Below are 18,762 nucleotides of genomic sequence, written 5' to 3' on the forward strand. Positions count from 1 at the left end.
AAGGCCACAATTCTTTGGCGCTCAGCCTTTCTTATGGTCCAACTTTCACAGCCATACATTGCAACTGGGAAAACCAGTTTTGAACTGGTTTTGAAGGCAATGTTTTGAACTATGGGTTATGATTTAGAGCTGTGGTGGCACAATGGTTAGAATGCAGTACTGCAGGCTACTTCTGCTGACTGCTGGCTGCCTGCAATTTGGCAGATTGAATCTCACCAGGCTCAAGGTTGACTCAGCCTTCCATCCTTCTGAGGTCGGTAAAATGAGGACCCAGATTGTTGGGGGCAAGATGCTGACTCTGTAAACCGCATAGAGAGGGCTGTAAAAGCACTGTGAAGTGGTATATAAGTCTAAGTGCTATTGCTATATTGCTATTTATCTTGAAGCTTAATTCACAGGTCTTGCCTTTGTTGGAAATCTCTCATTAAACTACAACCAAGCCTGACCTTGTTTAGCTTTCTGAGCACAGACATTAGAGAATATTCATGCTAGCGGCCTTTATTAACTGCAGTGGAGGAAATGTGGAAATATCCTAGACTTTCTAAAAACTAAAAACTAAAAAACAAACACCTACCTCATGAGAACTACTTCAAATAACAATGGTTGAGGCTGCCAGAAGAGCAAGAAGCAGAACCAGAAGAAGACCTCACGAGAGAAATGCTAGTTCTCAAGTATTCATAGAATTCATAGAATAACAGAGTTGGAAAGGACCTTGGAGTCCTTCTAGTCCAACCCCTTGCTTAGGCAGGAAACCCTACACCACTTCAGACAAATGATTATCCAATATCTTCTTAAAAACTTCCAGTGTTGGAGCATTCACAACTTCTGGAGGCAAGTTGTTCCACTGATTAATTGTTCTCACTGTCAGGAAATTTCTCCTTAGTACTAAGTTGCTTCTCTCCTTGATTAGTTTCCACCCATTGCTTCTTGTCCTGCCTTCAGGTGCTTTGGAGAATAGCTTGACTCCCTCTTCTTTGTGGCAGCCCCTGAGATATAGGAACACTGCTATCATGTCTCCTCCTAGTCCTTCTTTTCATTAAACTAGACATACCCAGTTCCTACAACCGTTCTTCATATGTTTTAGCCTCCAGTCCCCTAATCATCTTTGTTGCTCTTCTCTGCATTCTTTCTAGAGTCTCAACATCTTTTTTACATCGTGGCGACCAAAACTGTATGCAGTATTTCAAGGGTTGCATTACCAAGGCATTATAAAGTGGTATTAACACTTCATGTGATCTTGAGTCTATCCCTCTGTTTATGCAGTATTATGGAAACATTAGGTGCAACAGCCAAATGAAGACAATAATGTATCCATTGATATAGTTTCTTTTGTTCTGAAGTCTAGCTACTTACATAAGACCACTCGGAGAGCCCTGAAATGGATGTCTGTCAAAGTTCATGGCCTCTGAAAACACATAAATCTGGGACATGATGCCTCCAATTATAAGATCCCCTGGTCCGTAATACTTGTGAAGTATAGGAATAGGGTCTCTGATGAAACACTGCATAGCAGTGTTCCTCCCGGCTACCTGGGGGAGTAACATGAATCCATAAAGTAGTAATACTTCCATATTTCATATTTTTAATAGAGAGAAGACATACTTTTATGACATTCTCATCCAATTAAAGAGAGAGAGAGAGAGAGAAAGGAGAAGTGGAGATGAAGATTTCAGAATCGGGTGCTCCTAAAGCACATGCTGAGAAAAGAATAAGGACTATTTATAATTTTTCCCCCAGCTTCGCTGTATAGCTTTTGCATACAGTCATTCAAATTCCCCAAAGACGAGAAATAGAAGACACAATAATTATAGCTAATTTAATAATAACAAAGGAGTCAATGGTTCCAAGAATTCTCTGCAACACTGAAAAATAAACATGTTTAGTGAATCTTAGGTGTACTTTTGTTGTAGAAAAGCCATGAAATTTTAGTGGAAAAAATTCTGCTATAATTCTGAAGCTTCAGGAAGAGAAGGATGAGATATGCATAGGCATTTATTTATTGAGCAGATGAATATAGCTGATGTATGAGGGGTTTTTTTTGTGTGTGTATGTGGGTGTGGGTGTGCATGTTTGTATGTGTTGTCCCAAAGGTGCTTTTTTTTCAAGAGGCAACTGGACTTTCAGGCTTTCCTTTGAAGATGTTTCGCTTCTCATCCAAGAAACTTCTTCAGCTTGGACTGGATGGTGGGAAATGGAAGGATTTATACTCCTTGCAGACAGCTGGACATTTGCATTCTTTTAGTGGGTTGTTAAGGTCACCTGGATATTTATCTGTGTCATCAGGGTCGCCTGAGTGGTGCAAATTGGTGTGCAGCCTTCTTGGAATTGTTGAAAGGACACCGATTTGCACCACTCAGATGACCCTAATGACACAGATAAACCTCCAGGCTTCAAAGGGCTCAAATGCTCTGTGTGTGAGAGAGAGAGAAACAGAGAGAGAGAGAGAGAAAGAGAGAGAGAGAGAGACAGAGACAGAAAGAGACAGAGAGAGAGAATGAGTTGACTGACTAACAGCATTTTCCAGACTCATTTTGATTACCAAAAGGGCTTTTGAAGAATAGCAAATAAATCTTTGGCAAGCTTGATGCTCATTGTGTCAGGGTTCTGACGGATGCCCTCATTAAATCATGCGTCTCGAGCCAAGCTTCAAAAGAAATCCAGTTATTTTTTAGGAACTTCATGTCGGCACATTCCCAAGTGAAGCCAGCTCCGATCCTATGTAATTTATGCTCCAATTATGACCCTGTTTCCCCCCTCCCCCAGGGTGTGTCATCAATCACATTCACCAATGGAGCAATTTCACGGGTTGTTTAGGTCACTCCCCTCTGGCTGCTGTGGGTAACCCTGGGATACAGCCTTGAGAGACATAAGTGTGCAATTTGCATCTGTCTTTGCAAGTGTGTGCACACCAGCCCCCCGCTCGCACTGGCTCATGACTTGTGCAAGGACTGTGTGCATGTGCGCCCACCCACCACTCACGGAAGGGCTGTGTGCATGCATGCATGCATGCTGACCTGCCGCTCATGCAGTCCAGTTCCCGTCTCCCCCAACCAGGCTGCCAAGCTGCAAAGGTTGGAGACCACTGAAGTAGGGAATAGTTCCTTTAATAATAATAATAACTTCTCACATATTATTAAGTATGAACAAAGTTTGACCTAATCTAGGGATACAATTTAGATGAGGAGTAATAAAGCTCATTATTAATGGTGTAAAGAAAAAGTGTATTCTGAATTAATTCTTAATTCAGAAAAAGTTTCTGAATTAAGAATATTATTGGTAAAATATAAAATAAGAAAAAATAACTTAGAGTAAATTAATCAAAATTCTAATCTTTCTAACCAAGTAAATAACATAGCCTGTTGGTTATAAAAAAGAATAAGCCTCAATATCTCTCCAGTTGGGATTTAATTTAAAGAAGAAGAGAAATGGGGATAGGAGTAAGTTTAATCCGTTGTTTGGAGTCAGTTTTATGACTCAAGGTGTTTATTCACAGACTTAAGAACAATTTCATTTCAATGCCTCTCTTATGGAATGGGATTTAACTACATATATACAACAGTGATTGGTCTCATTCAAGACAACAATGAATCTGCATACAGATGGGAGGTTGAACAACTAGCCTTGTGGTGCAACCAGAACAATCTTGAGCTAAATACACTCAAAACTGTAGAAATGGTGGTGGATTTTATAAGAAAATCTCCTATACTACCACCTCTTACAATAATAGACAACACAGTATCAACAGTAGAGTCCTTCAAGTTTCTAGGTTCTATCATATCTCAAGACTTAAAATGGACACCTAGCATCAAAAACGTCATCAAAAAAGCACAACAAAGAATGTTCTTTCTGCACAAACTCCCAAACCTCAAACTGCCCAAAAAGCTGCCAATGCAGTTCTGCAGAGGAATTATTGAGTGTGTCATCTGCACCTCCATAACTGTCTGGTTTGGCTCTGCAATCAAACAAGACAGACACAGACTTCAGAGGGTAATTAGAACTGCAGAAAAAACAATTGCTACCAACCTGCCTTCCATTGAGGATCTGTATACTGCACGAATCAAAAAGAGGGTTGTGAAAATATCTACAGACCCCTCACATCCTGGACATAAACTGTTTCAACTTCTACCTTCAAAAAGACACTATAGGGCACTACACAACAGAACAACTAGACACAAGGACAGTTTTTTCCCAAACGCCATCATTCTGCTTAACAACTAATTCCCACAACACTGTCAAATAATTTACTAAGACTGTATTACTATTATTCTTCTCTTCCTTACTAGTATCTATCTCTTCCCACTTATTACTATAACCATGTTGCTTGTATCTTTCAATTATATTGTTTTTATTTGTTTCCTAGTACGATTTGATAGCTTATTAGTAACCTTGACTACCACTAAGTGTTGTATCTTTTTATTCTTGATGAATGTATTTTATTCTCCTTATGTACACTGAGAGCATATGCACCAAAGACAAATTCCTTGTGTGTCCAATCACACTTGGCCAATAAAGAATTCTATTCTATATCTTCTTCAGAGGGGTCATCAATTTTGACTTGTTTTAATGTTCCCCTTTAAGAGTTGCTTCTTGTCATTCAGTTCTGGCCTCATCAGAATGATAAAGCACTTGGGGAAAAAGATGAAGCCCAATAATCCAAAACTAGAAGCCAAAATGGAGAAGATCTCCACAGCCACTGTGTATTTTCCTTTGGTGCTTATGTAAGGACAACCAAACACTGCAAAAGACCAACATACTGAAAGTAATAAATTTGGCTTCATTGAAACTGTTAGGTAATTTTCTAGAAAAGAAAGCCACCATAAAATTAATTGTGGCTAACAACCCCATGAATCCCAGGACACAATAGAACATTATAGTTGAACCTTCATTGCATTCTAAGATGATTTCTTCAGATAAGGAGTGTACATCAAAATGAAGAAATGGAGGAGAGGTTGTCAGCCAAACATTGCAAATCATGGCTTGAATTAAGGTGCCAGAAATAACAATTGAGTTTGCCAAATCTTTTCCCACCCATTTTTTCATGTTTGATCCAGGTTTGGTGGCCATGAAAGCTAACACCACAATGATGGTTTTGGCTAACACACAAGAGACTGCCACAGAGAAGATGATAGTAAAAGCAGGTTGTTGAAAGAGACACATCACATTGTTGGGATGACCAATGAACAGAGAAACACAAATGAAGGAGAGCAGGAGGGCAATGAGGAGTAGGTAGGTGAGGTTTCGATTGTTGGCCTTGACAATTGGGGTATCTTGGTACTTAACAAAGATCCAAAGCACACAAGTTGTGATGAAAGAAAAACAGACAGCAAGCATGACTAAAACAACTCCCAGGGGTTCATTATATGACAAGAAGTGTACATCTTTAGGGATACATGAATCCTGGTTATGGTTTGCATAGGAACCTTCTGGACACGGGGAGCAATCACCTGAGTCTGGAGGAAAAAAAGATTAGATTAGATTAGATTAGATTAGATTAGATTAGATTAGATTAGATTAGATTAGATTAGGATAGATAGATAGATAGATAGATAGATAGATAGATAGATAGATAGATTTATCTGTTTGAATCAGTCTTTCTTATTTTTATTAGAAGTAATTAAACAAGGCTAGAAACTGGAATACTGTGAGTTATAGTCCTACCTAGGCATAAAGCCCACTAGATAATCTTGAACCAGCCATTCTGTCTTAGCCCTAGAAGCGAGGCAATGGCTAACCACTAAGTAGGAGTCAAGACTGACTCAAAGGCACACAATAAATAAATAATTAGTAAAGAAACTATTAGAAAGTATATTTTTCATTTCTTCTTTATTTCAATCATTGAGCAATTTAAAATAATGCCTCATAAAATAAATAGAAACTCATTGCAAAAAATATATTAGTTTAACAAAAGTACTCCATATATTTAATCATGTGAGGTAATACTGTATTACTCTTTGGAGAATCAATCTATGTGGGAGATGGATACACTGTAAATATAATAAACAAACAAACAAGAAAATAAATAAATAAGTTATCTCTGGATTCTTCTCTGGATTTCACAGAATAAAGTTCATCAGATTTTTAAAATTATTTTATATTTAATCCACTTCCACTGCCCAGAAGATTTTGGACCCTTCCTTGATATTTGGGATTCCAACTCTCAAAATTCACAATCTGCATTGTATTTGAGATGTTATAATCTAATGTACCTGCTTTGAGTCTTCTACGTTGAGGAATCATAATCAAAACTTTAAGCAAAGGACAAGCAATAAACTCTGGAAGCTAGTTCCATGACATTTCTTACCCTGTTGCTGAGAGACCTTCCCAAGTGGACATTGAAGACAATCGTAGCAGCAAAATGGCTTCCCTTCCTTTGTGGATTTTCTATATCCAGGGCTACATTTATTTTTTTTATTTTTTTTTTATTGAAAAAGTTTTTCAAATACAAATTTTTCCCCCTTTTTTCTCCCCCCTCCTCCCTAACCCCCCCTCACCACCCCTCCCCCTGTGACTTCTTCATAGTAAAATCCAAATTCATAACAGATTGTATAATACTTTACCATTCCCTTACTCCATCCCCCAAATACTGACCCTTTCTTTCTAATAATATTATTATATCCCCCTTTTACTATACATTTCAAAATAACGTTCTGATTTAGCAATAATCTGCCCTTTTTCTCCTCCCCCATACATATATCTCTTAAGTCAAACCTTTTATATATATTAATATAACATTTCATAACAACCTTCCACTAAAACTATATAATAAATCCTAATTTAATATTTAATCTTTTATATATAATAATATAACATTTCAAAGCAGCCTTCCACTATAAAACTATATAATAAATCCTGATTTTACTTATATTCAACTCCTAGTCTACTCCACTCCCATAAATATATCTCTTAGATTTCCCTTTTCTTAAACTAAACCATCAATAAGCTAACCTATCTCCACCCACTTTCCTACAAAATAACAATTCTTAATATCTTTATTCTTCTACCCACCTAACTAGGGGGAAAAAAAAGATATCCCTTATGTAGATAAAATCAATGACTTTAAACTTATATTCCATATAATATCTTCTATAATGTCTTTAAACTGGATTGTTGACTCCATCATCCGTATTAGGGTAACATCACATCCTAATTCCAACAGAATATTCGGAATCCTCAGTTATCATCTGCCCCCATCAATAATAGATATCTTCATGTATGTATGTATATAAAAAAAAAGAAAAACAACCACCCGAGTGACATTATAATTATATTCCATATAGTATCTGTAATAGTGGTTTCCTTCAGGATTATTAATTCCAACCATCATAATGGGATAATAACCAGATCTTCTGCGTGCCCCATCATAGCTCTCTTGCCATATAACTCATCATAAACGTAATACATTTATCAAAGAATCCAAATAGATAGTTCCAATCCAACAGTTTAAGGCCCTTTTCACATCCCAAAAAATACGGCATTGCAGAGATCTGTCACTCTCCTCAGGATGATATTAACCAATACTTCGCCACCACTGTCTTTTCATGTATTCAATCATCTTTTAGATAACTGGCTTCGCTGTTGCCTAAATTAAAAGTTTTTATTTTTGTGAGACCTATTTCTTTTTTTCTTAACTTTTTGTGGGTTTGATCTCCATCCTGGTTTCCTTTCTATGAGTTGTATATCAACTGTTCGGTTTTCATTCTGATCTATAACTTGATCTTGTTGGTTTTGCTTTTGTGGCTTAGATCGCCATTCAAGTTTCTTTTCTATAAGTTGTATATCAACTGATTGATTTCCATGCTTGTCTGTGACTTGATGAATCATCACATTAGAATCCAACACCGCTTCTCTCTTATTTATAGGTAGTCCAACTGAAACATCTAAAGGATCCAAAGGCGATTCATCTACCAAAACCTCTGTAGCTCGAAGTTTTTCCATTATTTCCAGCTCCTTCTGCTTATCTTGTGTTGTGCATGAAGATGTTGAACTCATTTTCAAAGTCTTATAATAAAATTCTTCCGCTTTGTCAACGGTATTTAATTGGTATCTTTCTCCTTGATATCTCAATATTATTCCAACTGGAACATCCCACCTAAATAAAATATTTTGTTTTTTAAGCTCAGTCACCAGGAATCCGAATTTCTTTTTATCTGCTAACATCTTAGGCGGTAACTCTTTATATATCCAAATCTTTCTTCCATACAATTGTAAAGTAGAATTAAAAGATTTTTGCACAATATTATTTCTTATTTCTTTGTCTGTAAAATAGATCACCACATCTCTAGGTAGTTGCCTTTGCTTTGCAATCCAAGAATTTACTCTGTAGATTCTATCAATCCTGCAAAATACTTCCTCAGGATGAACCTTTAAAATCCCAGCCAGAATTTCAGCAGATATTTTCCTTAAATCATTTCTATTATTTTCTTGTAATCCTCTCATTCTGATCGCAAATTCTGTAAAGTTGTGTTGCATCATTAAAACTTCTTTTTCAATCCGTTGTTTTATATTTTCTACATTACAAGTCTTATGATCCACTTCCGTTTTAATTTTTTCTTCTAAACTATTGTCTTGAGTATTTATCAAATCATTTTCAATTCTTTGTATTTTATTATCCAAATTATAAATCTTGTCATCAACTTCCTCCATTTTAGACTCTAATAACTTAATATCTGTATCTAACTTTATAACAATTTCTGAAAAACCTTTAGTCACTGTTGAAATCTTTCGTTGCAAATTATCATACTTTGATTGTATCAACTCTTTAATTTCCTGCTTAAATTTTTCAAGATTCTGGTTCACAATCTCATCCCTTCTTACCATCTCCTCCAAGAGAAATTCAATTAAATTAAAATCATTTTTCTGAGTCTGTAGGTTTAAAACTTGTTCACGTAGTTTGTAAATGGGGGAATCCCCCCCCCGCTGCTTGTTTGTCTGGCTTTGTTAAATTAAACACCATCCTTCCACACAGACAAACTCTTTTTTAAGAAAAGAAAACTTCTTTCCAAACAAGATCAGTATTAGATCTCCAGAAAAAAGAAAACATAAAAGTAGAACTTTTTCTTCTCAATTGTAACCAACAGTATTTATTCCGCTACTTTGTGGCTTGTTGAGAGACGGAAGGACTTTCCCTTTCAGCTTTCCCTTCTCAAGCCTCAGCAGTCGCCATTTTAAAATTCTTTTTTCCTTTCTTCAATATCTTTTATAAAGTAAGTAAAAATACTTGCGAGTTAGGGTCACAGGTCCAGATCTCATCCTCTTTAATTGAACAATCTGTTAATTTTCTTTAAAAGGCATGTTCTCGTTGCCTGGCTCTGCAAAAAGGCAGAGGTCTCCCAAAGCCCAGAGCGGCGGCGAGGGAAATAGAGAGCCTCATCTGCTTCGTCCCCAAGAGTAAAAAAAAAAAACTCTGGGGACTTCGCAGAGAGCTCTACCTGCCCTCACCTGCTCTATCACACATTTCCTTGTGGAAATGGAGTTTTTCGAGCCGCCTTTCAGTTGTAAAGGCGGCTCTTTACAGGCAATGGGGATGGCGGTCCCAAGGGACCGTCTGGCAGCGACGGAGAGCAAACCGGAAGTCACATTTATTGTTACACAGAGAAAGAGGTTGGATCTGTGGGTCAAGAAAGCAGAAGATATTTTAAGTTTTAGCAAATATTTCTAAATATTCTAAACAATATCCATCATATTGATTGGTCAGGAGCAAGGATATAAGTTTCTGTTTTGACAAATGTCAGTGTTGAATGGGACATCTTGGTACGGCCAACTTGCCGCAGCCAACTCGCCATGCTCAACTCACCATGGGACAATTCACTGCAGGGCAATTCAACAATTCAATGTAAGTATTTAACATAATTTAAAAAAAAATAATTTATGTCATTCACATTTCACTTTGTCCTTCTTTTTGCATCCTTTTTAAATGTTTATATTCCACAATTTTTTCAACATTAGTGTAACTCTTAACCTGCAGTGAGTTGTCTGTGACGAGTTGTCTGTAGCAAGTTGTCGCACCATGAGTTGGCTATGCTGAATTGTCCTAGGCCCTGGTCAGTGACTTTGTGTGTGAGGTAATAAAGCCTCACTTAGCCTCACTTGTCATGAAAATTATGCATAAAAGAGACTGTTAGAACTTCTATTGTTTAGGATAATTCAGGGAATAGACAGAACTACTTCAGTACTTCTACAATAAACTATTGTAGAGTAGTTTCTCCTGTCCTGGCCACTTTTTACAGAGGCATGATTGAGAGCATTTTAACAAACTACATCACTATTTGACTTGGTGGTAGCAGTGCCTCAGATAGAGTCCATACAGAGAGTGGTAAGGACAGTAGAGAAAATTATAGGAAGTTCCATCTACGTTATTCAGGATACTGCTTATAAGAGCCATGTACTTAGAGCTTGAAGCATTGTTAAAGACCTCACACACCCACTTTACACCTGTTTCTGTTGCTCCCCTCTGGGAGGAGGTTTCAAAGTATTTCTGGCAGGACTACCAGATTCTGTAACAGCTTTGTTCCCTATTCTGGTAAACTTGCAAGATTCATTTTTCTTGCCATGTACATGTATATATCTGAACTAGACTATGTTGTTTCTCTGTGTCATAATATATGTGGTTATAAGTCATAAATCATAAGTTTATTTTGTCAAGCATATATAAGATAACAGGTAAAAGTTGAAACATAATTTGAATACATGAAAAGAGTAAGTAAAAAAGGAATATTAGGTAGGCACGCTGGTGCACTTATGCCCTTACAGACCTTTTAGGAATGGGGTGAGGTCAACAGTAGACAGTTCAAGGTTGAAGTTTTGGGGGTTTGGGGAAGAAACTACAGTCAGGTGGTGCATTCCAGGCATTGACCACTCTGTTACTGAAGTCATATTTTCTGCAATCGAGTTTGGAATGGTTTACCTTGAGTTTGTATCTATTACTTGCTCATGTATTGTTGTGGTTGAAATTGAAGTAGTCATTGACAGGAAGTACATTGTGGCAGATAATTTTATGTACTATGCTTAGGTCAGACTGAAGTCGGCGTAGTTCTAAATTGTCTAAACCCAAAATTTGGAGTGTACATTTAAAGTGACAATAAAGTTATTCTAAAGTTAAAGTTCTAAAGTACATCCTCACCTGATTAAACTCAGTGGGCCATGTGAAAGTATCTACCAAAGTTGTGAAACAGTTATTTTCAGAAGCAAAGGGATCCACCTTTCCTACTTTTATCTTGTTAAATGACAGATTTGGGAATGTGATCCAATTGATAATATCAAATCCAGCCAATAATTCTCCATTTGAATCAAAGGAAATTTTGTCTCCAGCATTATTGTTGAATGAGACTCTTCTTAGATAATGATGGAGCTAAGTTGAAATAGAAAAACTCATTTTTTTAAAAAAAAACACACAAATTGGTCATTGGTCATTGATAATTAATACAGAGTTGATCATTTACAGGATATACATATCTGTTGTTATTTCTTTATGCATAGTTTTAATAATTAAGCATCTCCATACGGCAGGATGTCCCATTACACTCAGACTGCATAGTCAATGGTAAATGGTCTTTGGAGCATTCATTCAATAGCTGGGTAAGTTCTTTAACTTTTCTGTAATACCAATGTAAAGTATGAGTTTATCTGGTTTAAGTAATTGATATCTGCAGAAGAAGTAGATAGGTCCAGCATTCTAAACATGGGTCCAATTTATGTCCCCTTGAAGATCTATTTTTGACACCCTCTCCATCCCAACCCTTAGATGAGATATCAAAATATAACTAGTTCTCTCTGAGATTATATCACCTGTTCCTTATCTTTGTTTATCAGACCAGATCTATCTACATATTAATCAACTCCAAATATTGTCATGACATAACTCACATGCCTTATTTTCTCTATTCTCTGTCTTGCCAGTTGCAGAAATATACATGTTGACTCTGGAATTGCTCACATGAAATATGACCCTAAACTGATCAATTGTTGTACTTCAAATATGAATGAAAAGACAAGGCAGAGACAGAAAAGTATCCATTGAGATTTAGAACATGAGCGCCTTTAAAAGACCGCAAGGAGAGACGATGAATGAATATACAGGTGAAACTCGAAAAATTAGAATATCGTGCAAAAGTTTATTTATTTCAGTAATGCAACTTAAAAGGTGAAACTAATATATGAGATAGACTCATTACATGCAAAGTGAGATAGTTCAAGCCTTGATTTGTCATAATTTTGATGATTATGGCTTACAGCTCATGAAAACCCCAAATTCACAATCTCAGAAAATTAGAATATTACATGAAATCAATAAAACAAGGATTGTACATAGAACAATATCGGACCTCTGAAAAGTATAAGCATGCATATGTACTCAGTACTTGGTTTGGGCCCCTTTTGCATCAATTACTGCCTCAATGCGGCATGGCATGGATGCTATCAGACTGTGGCACTGCTGAGGTGTTATGGAAGACCAGGATGCTTCAATAGCGGCCTTCAGCTCTTCTGCATTGTTCGGTCTCATGTCTCTCATCTTTCTCCTGGCAATGCCCCATAAATTCTCTATGGGGTTCAGGTCAGGCGAGTTTGCTGGCCAATCAAGCACAGTAATCCCATGGTCATTGAACCAGGTTTTGGTACTTTTGGCAGTGTGGGCAGGTGCCAGGTCCTGCTGGAAAATGAAGTCAGCATCCCCATAAAGCTCGTCTGCGGAAGGAAGCATGAAGTGCTCCAAAATCTCCTGATAGACAGCTGCATTGACCCTGGACTTAATGAAGCACAGTGGACCAACACCAGCAGATGACATGGCTCCCCAAATCAACACAGACTGTGGAAACTTCACACTGGACTTCAAGCATCTTGCAGTGTGTGCCTCTCCATTCTTCCTCCAGACTCTGGGTCCTTGGTTTCCAAATGAGATGCAAAAGTTGCTCTCATCAGAAAAGATGACTTTTTTTCTTTAGCCCAGGTAAGACGCTTCTGATGTTGTTTGTTGTTCAGGAGCGGCTTGACAAGAGGAATACGACATTTGAAGCCCATGTCCAGGATCCGTCTGTGTGTGGTGGTTCTTGATGCACTGACTCCAGCCTCAGTCCACTCCTTGTGAAAGTCCCCAACACTTTTGAATGGCCTTTTCCTGGCAATCCTCTCCATCCTTGCTGCTTGTGCACCTTTTTCTTCCACACTTTTCCCTTCCACATAACTTTCTATTAATGTGCTTTGATACAGCACTTTGGGAACATCCAACTTCTTTTGCAATTACCTTTTGAGGCTTTCCCTCCTTATGGAGGGTGTCAATGATGGTTTTCTGCACAACTGTCAGATCAGCAGTCTTTCCCATGATTGTGATTCCTACTGAACCAGACTGAGAGACCATTTAAAGGCTCAGGAACCCTTTGCAGGTGTTATGGCTTAATTAGCTGATTAGAGTGGGACACTTTGAGCCTAGAATATGGAACCTTTTGACAATATTCTAATTTTCTGAGATTGTGAATTTGGGGTTTTCATGAGCTGTAAGCCATAATCATCAAAAGTATGACAAATCAAGGCTTGAACTATCTTGCTTTGCATGTAATGAGTCTATCTCATATATTAGTTTCACCTTTTAAGTTGCATTACTGAAATAAATGAAATTTTGCACGATATTCTAATTTTTCGAGTTTCACCTGTAAATGGAAATCGTAGACCCTTTTGTATTTGCATCACTGTGTTATACACAGTATTCCAGAGATAGAGCTTGTATTATTTATTTATTTATTTGTTTAAATTTCTATTAAATGTTGTAATATTTTTTTCCCTCATTTTTTAAAAAATCTTGTGTTCTAATGGGCACCTGCTGGTTGAGTGACAACAGAAGGTCACCGGTTATCACCAGGGGTGGGCTTCAAAAATTTTAGCAAGGGGTTCTCTGCCTGGTTGCTGGGTGGGAGTGGCCATGGTGGGTGTGGCGTAGTCGGCCTCCTGCACCATAGCAGGGGGGCTGCATTTTTGCCCTCCATGGACTCCGGAGGCTTTCCTCGAGCCTCTGGGAGGGCGAAACTTCTGGTAGGTCCATTTTTCGCCTGCCCTGAGATTCCGTGCGTGCCCTGCACTTACCTGCATCCAAAATGGGCTGCATGGGGACTCCTGGGTGGGGTCAGCCAGGAGTGGGATTTGGGGGTTCTCCAAACTGCACAGAATCTTAGCTAGAGGTTCTCCTGAACCCCTGCGAACCCCCAGCAGCCCATCCCTGGTTATCACTACTGCTCATTAGGATGTACCATTTAATCAGTTTTGTTCTTCTCAAACTGGATTTCTTGGAGGCCCAGATCAGCATTGTAGCTGTCCTCCATGGACCAGTGTGTGTGTGTGTGTGTGTGTGTGTGTGTGTGTGTGTGTGTGTAGATGTGGGGGAGGAGATGGGATGGCCTGCAACACCCTGCTGGCCAAAGTTTTTGCTAGCAGAGGCAGTGTGGGCTGGTCCTTTGCTATTTCCAGGCTGGTCCTGCAGGCCAGATCTAAGCACATTGAGTTTGACACCCCTGTTCTAAAACTTGTCAGGTGTATATATATAGCCTTTATTGGTTATTTTAGTAGTGTATGTTCAAGTTTTTACTAGGATTTAAGCTCCTGTGGAGATTTGAATTCTGTCAAACCAGGATTTGAATTCACTATACTTAAAGAAGGGGACATGGTGGCTCAGTGGCTAAGACACTAAGCTTGTTAATCAAAAGGTTGACAGTTCAGCGGTTCGAATCCCTAGTGCCACGTAACGGGGTGAGCTTCCGCTACTTGTCCCAGCTTCTGCCAACCTAGCAGTTTGAAAGCAGGTAAAAAATGCAAGTAGAAAAATAGGGACCACCTTTGGTGGGAAGGTAACAGTGTTCCATGAGCCTTTGGTGTTTAGTCATGCCGGCCACATGACCACGGAGACGTCTTCGGACAGTGCTGGCTCTTTGGCTTTGACATGGAGATGAACACCGCCCCCTAGAGTCAGGAATGACTAGCACATATGTGCAAGGGGAACCTTTACCTTTACCTTTACCTTTACCTTTACCTTTACCTTTACCTTTACCTTTACCTTTACCTTACACCTAAAGACTCACTATACGGGAACAGAAAGTTATTTTACTTCTCAGTTTCGTCATACTATGAAGAGAACAGAGCTTTGACTAAGCAGGGGCAGTGACATTATGTGTAGGGATTTCAAGAGATTACCTGCCACAGTTGGTCATTCTGAAGGTTCTGATTTGGACCATTCCAATTTGAAGACTGCATGTCATGCAATGCATGGGCCACAGCATAGACTGCATTGTAGACACTATAGCTATGGCCTGTCATGCTCATTTCAAATACAGAACCAGGAACCGACTCCAGCTTCTCCTCTCCAGTGCAGATCCTTTTAGCTGTCCCTCCTGAGAAGGAATCAGGGAAAGAACACAGAAAGACTTCCTTCCAGAATCCTCTGATAAAGTCATCTGCTACTTCTGAGATAGGTTTTCTCATCCGAAGGAATCTTTGGAAGCCCACCACCTCCTTGGAGTGAATTGCAAGGGAGAAAGCTCCATGAAGGATATCAATTTGCATATATCTTTGAAAGGAAAAGAAAGTGAATTCCACCTGGGCTACCATAATCCAGACTATCCCTTTTTTCTGTTTTGGTAACCTCGCAATATCTGCAACCCATGGGAGCAGTCTCAACATCAGAATGCTCTGAATTTCTCCATGAAAGAAGACAACGTTTACCATACCATTGACCACAACTTTGTATATTTCCAAAAACCGTGCTATAATTCTTCCAAAGCCGGTTGAGAAATCTATGGCAGGCAATTCTTGTATGAACTCAAAGCAAATCCCACTCTGGGAAAACATAGGGAGCACGTTCCATAATAACCTTTCTCCGTTTTCATAATTTAGAAAAATCACGCCAATCCATGTCCACCCAAAATGCAACAGCAATTGCAAGACCCCTTTGTACTGATAATTCCCATTTGGAAACATTCGGTGGAAGAAAACTTCTTGGTTTTTTTCCTTCAGGACTGGAGCTGAGCCATATGAAAGCTGGAGAGATTAAGGATTACATAAAAATATAATAAGAGGACAAGGAGAGTTGGTTGAAGTGAAATGGAACAAATCTTCATCTCTCTTGGTAGAAAAAGGATGGAGTTGCAAATGGAGGTGGTGATAGGATAGGATAGGATAGGATAGGATAGGAGAGGAGAGGAGAGGAGAGGAGAGGAGAAGAGAAGAGAAGAGAAGAGAAGAGAAGAGAAGAGAAGAGAAGAGAAGAGAAGAGAAGAGAAGAGAAGAGAAGAGAAGAGTTGGAAGGGACCTTGGAAGTTTTCTGTTCCAACCCCCTGCTTAGGCAGGAAACCCTACATCACTTCAGACAAATGGTTATCCAATCTCTTTTTAAAAACTTCCAGAGTTGGAGCACTCACAACTTCTGGAAGCAAGTTGTTCCACTGATTAATTGTTCTAACTGTCAGGAAATTTCTCCTTGGTTCTAAGTTGCTTCTCTCCTTGATTAGTTTCCACCCATTGCTTTTTGTCCTGCCTTCAGGTGCTTTGGAGAATAGCTTGACTCCCTCTTCTTTGTGGCAGTCCCTGAGATATTGGAACACTGTTATCATGTCTCCCCTAGTCCTTTTTTCATTAAACTAGACATACGTAGTTCCTGCAGCCATTCTTCATACGTTTTAGCCTCCATCCTTTTATATTCTCTTCTTATTTTCCAATCAAAGTTAACTCCCTCTTGATGACTGCAGAGAATACATCCCACAGACTCTCTGAAATGGTTTCTGCTAATTTTGACTTTTTCCTAATTGCATATTTGTTGCTCTTTCAGGCAGTGACACTGCTAGGACAGAATTGGGGAGCTTGATTCCCTCTTCTTTGTGTCAGCCCCTGAGATATTGGAACACTGCTTTCATGTCACCCCTTCTTTTCATCGAACTAGACATACCCAGTTCCTGCAACCATTCTTCATATGTTTTAGCCTCCAATCTCCTAATCAAGATCAAGATGGAGTTGCAAATGGAGATAGAGGTGGAGATGAAGGTAGAAGTGGAGGTAGGTAATTGAATGCTCATGCATCAAGACATTCCTCCTTACCTGGGGAATCTTGAAAGTGCTCAGAATTCTGGCCATGAAAATAGAGTCATCAGGAATTGGTCCACCAATAACTGCCACTGCATTCACTTCCTTGCCACACTTGTAATTCGGAATCAATCTGTCCTTAGTGAAGAGAATGGCCATTGAAGCCAGATAGGTCCCCCTTGGAATGAAGTTGCTATCTGTGATCTGAAAACCCAGGGTAATATTTGGTAAGATCTGAGCATTTTCATTGATCTCCTTTATAGCAAATTCCAAGGCTAGGATGTGCTGGTAAATTTGAACAAATATCCTGCAATGATAATTATTTTTTCCTCTAACTCACAATGCTTATACTAAGAAGAAAAAAAAATTGATACAATTCAGAGAATACTTCCCAGCCATTACATGTGCCTATGTATATTATACTGAAATTAAAATATTTTTTTTACAACACTGGTACAGAATCTGAGATTAGTATACATTTGCTAATGTCGTCCTAGAAAAATTCTGGAAAGAGATGCTGTCGCTAGGAGAAGGTATTCCGTATAAATTTGAAGGTTGGAGTTTTAACAAACATCAGTTAGGAACAATGACTCATGATGCCTCCAGACCAAAAAGTTATCTGCCAATGCCAAACAATAACAGATAACAGAATAGCAGAGTTGGAGTCTTTTAGTCCCTTCCCTACTCAAGTAGGAGACCCTATACCATTCCAGACAAATGGCTGTCCAGTCTCTTTTTAAAAGCTTCCAATGATGGAGCACCCACAACTTTGGAGGCAAGTTGATCCACTGATTAATTGTTCTAACTGTCAGGAAATTCCTACTACTATCTATCTATCATCTATCTATCTATCTATCTATCTATCTATCTATCTATCTATCTATCTCTATCTATCTATCTATCTATCTATCTATCTATCTATCTATCTATCTATCTATCTATCTATCTTAGTTTCTATCTTCTTCTCCTGCCTTCAGGTACTTTGGACAATAGGTTGATGCTCTCTTCTTTGTGGCAGCCACTTAAATATTGGAACGCTGTTATCACATATCTAGGCCTTCTCTTTACTAGACTAGATATACCCAATTCCTGCAACCATTCTTCATCTGTATCAGCTTCAGGCCCCTAATTATCTTTGTTTCTCTTCTCTGCATTCTTACCAGAACCTCAATATCTTTTTTAATAATATAGTGTCCAAAATTGGATGTAATATTCTAAATGTGATCTTAGTAAGACTTTATAGAGTGGTATCAATACTTCACATGGCCTTGATTCTATCCCTCTGTTAATGTAACCTAGGATTGCATTGGCACACTGCATATTTGGACTTGTTTCCAAGGAAAGCAGAACTCTAAGGTGGAATACCTATGAATAGTAACTCTATGAGCTAAAATGCATGAATAATGAATTACTATATCACACTGTGGATATAGTGCAAGAACATTACACAACAGTTTTTAAAAGTGACAGGTAGACATCCGTACCAATCCTACACAAGTGAAACCTCAAGTTAATTTTTGTATTCATTTCAATTCCCTAACCTTGGTAGCATTTCTAGAAAAAAAAATTGCAGGGAATCTCATCAGCCACATGAGTCTCATCATCCACTGGATTTCCTTATTGATAGGCCCTAGTGTGTGTAAAGTTTCCTACTCTATCTCCTTGAGTACAGGTTCCTCACAGGGCTGAGTCCTGAATCCGCTACTGTTC

At 38.5% G+C, this 18,762-nt stretch overlaps 1 pseudogene; it reads right to left on the reverse strand.

The window, feature by feature from the left end:
• Positions 1 to 4,544: 4,544 nt before the first annotated feature.
• Positions 4,545 to 14,092, reverse strand: LOC139317603 (vomeronasal type-2 receptor 26-like; annotated as a pseudogene).
• Positions 14,093 to 18,762: the final 4,670 nt, after the last annotated feature.

Source organism: Pituophis catenifer, unplaced genomic scaffold (genome assembly GCF_029215685.1).
Source record: "Pituophis catenifer annectens isolate HBS135680 unplaced genomic scaffold, rPitCat1.0.hap2 SCAF_5, whole genome shotgun sequence".
Lineage (NCBI taxonomy): Eukaryota > Metazoa > Chordata > Lepidosauria > Squamata > Colubridae > Pituophis > Pituophis catenifer.